Source organism: Haliotis cracherodii, unplaced genomic scaffold (assembly GCF_022045235.1).
Source record: "Haliotis cracherodii isolate W230 unplaced genomic scaffold, xgHalCrac1.p SCAF_9, whole genome shotgun sequence".
Classification (NCBI taxonomy): Eukaryota; Metazoa; Mollusca; class Gastropoda; order Lepetellida; family Haliotidae; genus Haliotis; species Haliotis cracherodii.
Genome location: NW_027266343.1, coordinates 52182423 through 52190744, shown reverse-complemented (window position 1 = coordinate 52190744; position 8322 = coordinate 52182423). Strand labels below are relative to the sequence as shown.

Below are 8322 nucleotides of genomic sequence, written 5' to 3'. Positions count from 1 at the left end.
CGCAGACTGTGATGTCATATATTTTTTTGCATTACCATTAGCATTACCATTATCAGTTATTCATTGTATGGACGATATGCGAGTAAAAGTATTAGTATGTTAAAATATTGCTTAAAGGCTTTTTTTGTTGTTTCCATATCGCGGTATCCAAATTAAATTTTCCTCGGTTAAATCTACAGATAAACTATTTCTATATTGAATATATAATATATAGAGGTTATCACGCGAGTGTGTTTGGGGATGGTAAATATCCTGCATTAGGAATAAACATTGTATTTAGCGAGCCTTGGCGAGCTAAATACATAGTGTTTATTCCTAATGCAGGATATTTACCATCCCCAAACACACAAGCGTGATAACCTCTTTATCATATAATGTCATTATTTAATTCTGTGTTTCAAAATCGCTTTCCCTCTCTCACAAACATTACCGAATCATTGCGAGTTTTCCTGGAATTTCGCGCATTAATATTTATTACGTCACAGGGTAAGTGATGTGTCAGTCGGACAGTGACAGTAGCCAGTATAGTTCCAACTAAAATCTGTTTCTTATACAGTGGCGAAGCAACATATACGCAAAACAACAGTTGTTTTTAATTACCTTTCGCGGCAATCCATCGGTCTATCCGCTAGAGTAACTGCCCTTTGTCAAAGGGAAACTACTCTAAACCTAGGGAAACTACTCTAAACCTAGTCTATGAGACGTCACGGCCACAGTCAGATGTTGTTGACAGTCGGTCTGTTCTGTCATAACGTTAAGAACTGTAGTCAGATGTACACACGGCGACAAAACGAAACAAGGTAACAATTCAAACATATTTCGGCCAAATACAACTATTTTAATTTGGGGAGAAGGTTTCAAGCCGCAGAGGTCTACAAGCACAGATATGGCTACTGATCCCGCTTGGCTCGGCCTCGTGCCCTCGCAAAATTGTTTCGAAATTTATATCTCCAAAGTTGCCAAAACTTATAAAATGCCTTAGCTACGTCACAGTTAGACACTGATTTTCAGTATGTTAGACTGTTTTTTTGATAATGATAGCAATTATCCCTGTAGTTTATCCAGATTCCCGATGGTTAATTCTGACTCGATAGCCGAATGACGAGGGTGACGCCATGTTTGTTTATAAACAGTGAAAGTAGTCCTACCCGACCTTTGATATTTGCATCTCTATCCGCATATGACCCCAACGGATATCGTTTTTATCCGTTGGCTTTATCCTGCCGAGAAACCTACCCATTATATGATAAATTTATATCCTATTTTTCATATTCCTAATACAAGAGCATGGTCGACATATGGATGCACTATGACGTCATCAAACAACTTGACGTCACAGTGCTACTGCAACCACACCACCAACTTTGCCATTCTGATGCAGATTAATGACTTTGAGGTGCGATAGTTATCTCCCTTTGTCACAATATTTGAAGCTGATGTAATGGAGCAATGTTATATACAATGTGGACATGTCCTATTTCGTTGGGTGTATTATTCAAGCAATCTAATTTCCATGGTAATGTAATAGAATTGCTGTAGTTTGATATAAGGTCATATCTTAACCCCCGGGGTATCAAACCATCAAACCCTACCCCAGTACCCGCCTATCTATTCACCTCTGCATCACAGATCTAGAGTAGATATTGACCGCATTTATTTTCCATTCAGGTGAGTGAGTGAGTATGGTTTTACGCCGCTTTTAGCAATATTCCAGCAATATCACGGCGGGGGACTCCAGAAATGAGCTTCACACATTGAACCCATGTCGGGAATCGAACCCGGGTCTTCGGCGTGACGAGCGAACGCTTTAACCACTTGGCTACCCCACCGCCTATCCATTCAGGTATGTCCCAAACATTTCAAATAAACCCCGGTAAGGGCGTGTAGTCTACTTTACAATAACGTGATAATGATGTTTGGGAACATCTGGGAGTGACACTCTATAAAAGTCCATAAAGACTCTGTGCAGTAGGGAGATTGGCACATAACTTTGGTCGTGATGTAGGGGACATAACTGTTAACCTGTGTACGTTGCAGCTAGCCGCTAGTGACAAGCTAGCTCTGGAGGTGATCACGTACATCGGCTGCAGTGTGGCTCTCATCACTCAGGTTTTCGCCATCACGGTCTACACGTTCGTGGGGTAAGTGTCGTGCATGCCCATGCTGCTCTCACACGTCTAAGGTTGATGTTTCGGAATAACAAAGCAGCATGTGAAAATAAAAGAGAAGTTGGTGTCTAAAACTGCTGAAGGCTGAATTAGATATCACGAATAACACCTAAGAGTGAGTGAGTTGGGTTTAGCGCCGCTTTTAACAGTATTACAGTTATATCGCGGCGCGTCAGCTTAATGTGGGAGGAAAGTCCGAAGTGATGCAGGTCTCAGACATTTACCACTTTTGTGAAACCCACGAGCACGGGTATGGCGCTGACAAACCTAGAAACATAATCGGGGCGAACCGGGATTCGAACCCACAATCATAGGTTTCTGGTGTACCAAAGGGACGCACGCCTAAGAACCAAGGTAAACATCACGTATATACTCCAGGTAATACACTCCACTTGTTCCAAGTTACTGCACAAACTCTGTCATAAATAATGCTTCTTTGGTTTATTTGTTTACTGCCACAGACACACTTGTCAGTAAAGACATTTGTTAATATGATTTAACGCAATCAGTCACGCAGCAGACATTATTGCCAATTTCACATATTGATGTGTCTTTGTTGGAGATTCGAATATGCGCTGGCAACCTGATGACGTTATACACTGGACGATGATATATTTGAGAGGGAAGTGTCTAGTAAGTTGTTCCCCATAGATCAAGCTGGGTTACACAGATACAACCAGTGGTCGAACGTACGCATCCCAAAGTGGGAGAGACATGACAAACTTAACCAACCTGTTCGTAAAATGGACTTGTCCGACATTACCGTCGTTGTTTCTTTCTTAATTAAGCGAATTCGTGATACAGAATGATGAAGAATATTGCACGTCATTCCCATCACATTTCGTTCAACAAGACGTCGAAGTCTTTTTTCAAGACGGGCATGGACCTTACAAGCTCTTCTGGTTACGACAAACAAATTGCAATATGTGTTGAACATAAAAAATATTTTCACTTTTTATTCCAGATCACTGAACTCTGAGCGAGTGTACATGTATGTTCATCGGAACTTGTGTATCGCCATTGTGTGCGCTCAGGTCACCTTCCTGGCGGGCATCGACGCCGTACAACACAGGGTAGGTACAATTATTATACGTGAAACACTGCTTCATTTGGCGCATGCATCCATTGTTACAGTAAGGGTAGGTATAATTATACGTGAAACACTGCTTCATTTGGCGCATGCATCTATTGTTACAGTAAGGGTAGGTATAATTATACGTGAAACACTGCTTCATTTGGCGCATGCATCCATTGTTACAGTAAGGGTCATATAACTAAACGTGAAACACTGCTTCATTTGGCGCATGCATCCATTGTTACAGTAAGGGTCATATAACTAAACGTGAAACACTGCTTCATTTGGCGCTTGCATCCATTGTTACAGTAAGGGTCATATAACTAAACGTGCAACACTGCTTCATTTGGCGCTTGCATCCATTGTTACAGTAAGGGTCATATAACTAAACGTGAAACACTGCTTCATTTGACGCATTTTATCTGATCAAATGCGATGGAACACTTGCTATTTAATCATTTGCAAATGATTTAAGAGGCTGGTCATCTTAACAAATTAGCAAGTGGCAGTAATACTGTAATAGTTTCCAAATTCAATATATATTTTATTACTTATCTCCGTTCGGGCGAAGTGAAAGCAGTTCTGTCATAACGGCTTTTTTAACATGATTTATTGTCACTATCTATTTAACAGTTATAAATATTAATGCTGTGCGAAATCATGGTTGATAGAATGCCTGTTAATATAACTTGGGTTACGTTGTGTTTTTTTTGTTATTCTATACGTTGTTCTCGTCGTCATATGCGGATGCGACGTTACATTGAAACTCACTCACTCACACACTCACTCACTCACTACATGTCTAACACTGTGATGTCGCCAACAGCTGGTGTGTGCGGCGGTGGCGCTGGTGCTACACTACTGCTACACCGCCGTGTTCGTCTGGATGCTGGTGGAGGGGCTGCATCTCTACAGCAAGGTGGTCCAGGTGTTCGGCACGGAGCGCTCCCGCATGATCTACTACATGACCTTCGGATGGGGTAGGACACTCTCAGCTTGTCGGTGTCGGGTGGGGTAGGAGACTCTCGGCTTGTCTGTGTCGGAAGGGTAGGTGACTCTCAGCTTGCCTGTGTCGGGTGGGGTAGGAGACCCTCAGCTTGACTGTGTCGGATGGGGTAGGAGACTCTCAGCTTGTCTGTGTCGGGAGGGGCAGGAGACCCTCAGTTTGTCTGTGTCGGGTGGGGTAGGAGACACTCAGTTTGCCTGTGTCGGGAGGGGTAGAACGCTCTCAGCTTGACTGTGTCGGGTGGGTTAGGACATTCTCAGCTTGCCTGTGTCGGGTGGGGTAGGACACTCTCAGTTTGTCTGTGTCGGGTGGGGTAGGACACTCTCAGTTTGTCTGTGTCGGGTGGGGTAGGACACTCTCAGTTTGCCTGTGTCGGGTGGGGTAGGGGACACTCAGTTTGCCTGTGTCGGGTGGGGTAGGGGACACTCAGTTTGCCTGTTTCGGGTGGGGTAGGACACTCTCAACTTGCCTGCGTCGGGTTGGGTAGGACACTCTCAGCTTGCCTGCGTCGGGTTGGGTAGGACACTCTCAAGTATCTTGCTTGTGTTGAGTAGGGTAGGACACTCTCAACTTGCCTGTGTCGGGTTGGGTAGGACACTCTCAACTATCTTGCTTGTGTTGAGTAGGGTAGGACATTCTCAACTACCTTGCTTGTGTTGAGTAGGGTAGGACACTCTCAACTTATCTGTGTCGGGTGGTGAGGGAGCTTTACGCCGCTTTGAAAACCTTTCTATTTTTACCACGACGTGTCAGTTCCATGTGGTAGGAGAGCTCAGAGTGATGCAGGTCTAAAACGTGAAACATCTTGCTAATTCAGACGAGCACGGGAATAGTGCTGACCAAATAAATAACGATTAATTGGTGGAGAACATTTACATAATCTGTAACTATTCTTTGTGTAGTTAGCGATACATATTCCAATAAGACTACATAACATGTGGTATATGTAGGTGACAATGCCTTTTATATTGTGGTCACTGAGGAAACCTCAAATAACAATGGCGGACAGAGTTGTGGTGGACAAGTAAAGGGTAATTGGTGATGGCAGGTGGGTGTCTGTTGGTTGACCACAAACAGTTGGTGTTTATTAGTCGGGTGGATAGAGATGTTTACACGGGTAGTTGGTGATGAAATGGGTGGGTCGGTGCTGGTGGTAGTGAGTGAGTGAGTGAGTTTGGTTTAACGCCGCTTTTAACAGTATTCCAGTTATATCGCGGCGTGTCAGCTTAATGTGGGAGGAAAGCCCGAAAGTCTAAGACGTTTACCACTTCGGTGAAACCCACGAGCACGGGTATGGTTCTGACAAACCTAGAAACATAATCGGGGCGAACCAGGATTCGAACCCACAATCATAGGTTTCTGGCGTGTCCAAGCGACGCAACTCTGCACAGCGAATCGCGGCGCCTTAGACGACTGGGCCACCCGTGCCCCCGCTGGTGGTAGTAGGATGATGGATAGTGATGGAGATGGTAGGTGATGGCAGGATGGTGGTGTTTAAGTGTGATTGTTTGTTTGTTGTTTAACGTCGCACTTAGCAGTATTAGAGCCATATGACTTCGGTCTGTAAATAATCGAGTCTGGACCAGACAACCCAGTGTATGACATCATGAGCATCGATCTACGCAATTGAGACACTATGAGATGTATCAACCAAGTCGTCGAGCCTGACCACCCGATTCCAGTCGGAGTCACGTGAAGTGGTCTACAGTAATACATCTGCTTTTAACGCCGCACTCAGCAATATTCAAGCCATAAGACGGCGGTCTGTAAATAATCGAGTCTGGGCCAGACAATCCATTGATCGATATCATGAACATCGATCCACGCAATTGAGATGATATGACAAGCATCAACCAAGTCCGCGAGTCTGACCACCCGGTCCAGTCAGTCGCCTCTCACGGGAAGCATATAGACTCCTTTTACAGCAAGCATGAGTTGCTGAAGACCTATTCTCCATGGGTCACAGTAATTCGTATACACATGCTACCCGTGTGGGAAATTGAACCCGTAACACTTTCACCAGTGACAACACAAGGTTACCCCTTGAGTGCATGGTCAACCATGGGGAACCCTGCACTTGCCAGTACCATGACAAGCATGCAATTGATCTAATCTGATATTGGTATTGAAATACGGGTTCTGGTGAGAACCCACAGGATAAATTAAAAAGAATAACTTGTAACAAGAATGAAAACGAATGGGCCAAGTGGTATCTGCGTCAACTTAAACTGTAAATTAGCAAATGAACGGTGAGAACTATTTACATGATATGATATTATCATATTGTTTGGGCAGTCGTTTAACTGGACGTTCCTTGTTCTAAGTTTAAGTGTATATGTTAAGATATTTTATATTGTGGTTATAGTAATGATTGAATTACACTTGAAGTTTTAGAAATATATTAGATTTGGTATTTTTTCTAAATATAATTACACGAGTTATGCCCCTTTGTGTGCAAAACCTCGTAAACCTTCGGCATTCTCCGGAAGTCGTAATCGCCACTCGTTCTCTCTATAATACCCAAGTCACTCAACCATGACCAATCTCCTGACCAGTGCAGGTTTTGATAAGTCGATCACAAAACTTGTTCTGCATCATGTACATACAAAGATCGAGACCATACTAACAATTTAAATATTTGGGACCCCTCTGTACCCGCCGTTCATTGCGATTAAAGACGCACCAATGTGATAAGGATCTGTCAGTGATTTCATAATTATTGTCTTTTTCTAGCTTCATAAAATAAATATTTTATAGTCTCAAATGGGGTGTTTTCCAGGGATATCAGAGAGACAATATGACGCCGATATTTAGTGCTTACGTTCGATTTCAAAACCCTGGATGACCAATGTCAATTTAGTACATGTGAACTGATTTACGTCATACTTCGACTGACCTGTAGCATATATGTATTCTGACATTTGTCATGGAAACTTAACTTAAGTTTGTTGAGAAATATACTTTAGATTTAAATTAAAATTTATTTTCTCTCTAGCACACACACGCACAAACGTACACGCACCCATAGAAATGTGGTAACCTCGGTTAACTCACGCTGCTCATATTTTAATAAGTGAACGCACGTAGTAAAAGTAAATCAAATACACGAATATCTAAATACGAATACCTAATTTACAAATAATACGTTAATCTTAAGTGTCGTTCCCAGAACACATTAATATGATTTTTTTAAGACAAAGTAATGGCACGATGAACATAGATCAAAAAGCTAAATTATATACACTGTTTACAAATATACAAAAATACAAATGTTAGTTACCTTCACTGTCCAATTGACGTAAAAATAAAAACATAAAAATTTGTGTCAGAAGTGGGATTTGAACCCACGCCCACATTCGTGGACCAGAACACCCACACCTCGTAGCGAGAAAGGCAATGCCTTGAGTCTGGCGCCTTAGACCACTCGGCCATCCTGACAACTGATCATGTGCGTGCAAATTAACAATGTTATTACAAGTGTTGATTTGAAAGGCTTCGGTTTGAATATTGAGCAATTACCCCAACTACAATATTGATTTAGATAATAAAATATATGTGTTAACCTACCACGCTGCCTTAATCCTGTCCTAAAAGCCAGTATATCGAGCGAGGCCTAAAAGTACCGCGCGAAGCGAGGAGTGGTGGCGAGGTCACCATGACCGGAATTTGATCTAGACACATTTTGAAACCGTTCGACGTTTTATTGCACAAGAAATACGTATTCTTGTTCGACAAATTATCAAATGTGGTGACAACAGTATCGATTTAGGGAGTATTACTGTATATGAACAATGTTTTCATCGGTAAAGAAACATATTAGTTATCTCCCTTTGACCACGTGGGTGAAGCCATCGAAGGATTTTATGCCCGCTTGTCGTGCTTACTTCATACAGCGGAAACGACTGCATTTTGTAAGTCGAACAACAATATCTATCTATTCTTTCTGACATACCCCTTCATGTGATGCATACAGATGTAAGATGGTTGAGGGTTTGAGACGCTAAACAAGCTCAGGTGTTCCGTTTGCAGGTGTAAGATGGTTGATAAATTGATTTGCTACAAGAACTTATATA

The 8322-nt window shown here is 42.4% G+C and overlaps 1 non-coding gene across 1 annotated transcript; it reads right to left on the bottom strand.

The window, feature by feature from the left end:
- Window positions 1–7572: 7572 nt before the first annotated feature.
- On the bottom strand, window positions 7573–7687 carry Trnal-caa (transfer RNA leucine (anticodon CAA)). Its single transcript has 2 exons — window positions 7650–7687; window positions 7573–7618 (listed from the first exon to the last, which is right to left on the bottom strand). It is a non-coding gene; the product is annotated as a tRNA-Leu (tRNA).
- Between the last annotated feature and the right edge of the window lie 635 nt (window positions 7688–8322).